The sequence below is a fragment of the Schistocerca serialis genome, chromosome 1, assembly GCF_023864345.2.
Source record: "Schistocerca serialis cubense isolate TAMUIC-IGC-003099 chromosome 1, iqSchSeri2.2, whole genome shotgun sequence".
Taxonomy (NCBI): Eukaryota; Metazoa; Arthropoda; class Insecta; order Orthoptera; family Acrididae; genus Schistocerca; species Schistocerca serialis.
The window spans coordinates 1,086,037,854-1,086,038,710 of NC_064638.1; the positions used below are offsets into that span (position 1 = coordinate 1,086,037,854).

General features: G+C 53.3%; 1 non-coding gene across 1 annotated transcript; it reads right to left on the minus strand.

Moving 5' to 3' along the window:
* Nucleotides 1–327: 327 nt before the first annotated feature.
* Nucleotides 328–402, minus strand: Trnas-cga (transfer RNA serine (anticodon CGA)). Its single transcript has one exon. It is a non-coding gene; the product is annotated as a tRNA-Ser (tRNA).
* Between the last annotated feature and the right edge of the window lie 455 nt (nt 403–857).

Here is an 857-nt window from a genome sequence, read left to right on the forward strand (position 1 = left end):
GCGGTTCCAGACAACAGCGCCTAGAACCACACGGCCACTTCGGCCGGCCCGCAACTGGTGGGCGATTATATCAGCACTACCGACAGAGACGTCCAGTTGAGCAGCGAGGTGTTTGATTGTGAACCGTCGATCTTCTAGAACGGAGTGTCCGCAGGTTCCAACAGTGCAGGAGTCACAGCTCCGTGCGGCCGCCCGACATGCGGGGGACCGGACATACCCACATTTGCATAATACCTGTGGTAGCACACACTTAAGAACAACACCAGTGTATACACTAGTTATGTGGATTCTGACCAGTAACGAGACATCCTGGCAGATTAAAACTGTGTGCCGGACCGAGACTCGAACTCGGGACCTTTGCCTTTCGCGGGCAAGCGCTCTACCAACTGAGCTACCCAAGCATTACTCACGCCCCGTCCTCGCAGCTTTAATTCCGCCAGTACCTCGTCTCCTACGTTCCAAACTTCACAGAAGCTCTCCTACAAACCTTGCAGAACTAGCACTACTGGAAGAAACGATATTGCGGAGACATGGCCTAGCGACAGCCTGCGGGTTGTTTCTAGAATGAGATTTTCACTCTACAGCGGAGTGTGCGCTGATATGAAACTTCCTGGCAGATTAAAACTGTGTGACGCACCGAGACTCGAACTCGGAGCCTTTGCCTTTCGTGGGTAGGAGACGAGGTACTGGCGGAATTAAAGCCGTGAGGACGGGGCGTGAGTCGTGCTTGAGTAGCTCAGTTGGTAGAGCACTTGCCCGCGAATGGCAAAGGTCCCGAGTTTGTGTCTCGGTCCGGCACACAGTTTTAATCTGCCAGGAAGTTTCATATCAGCGCACACTCCGCTGTAGAGTAAAAA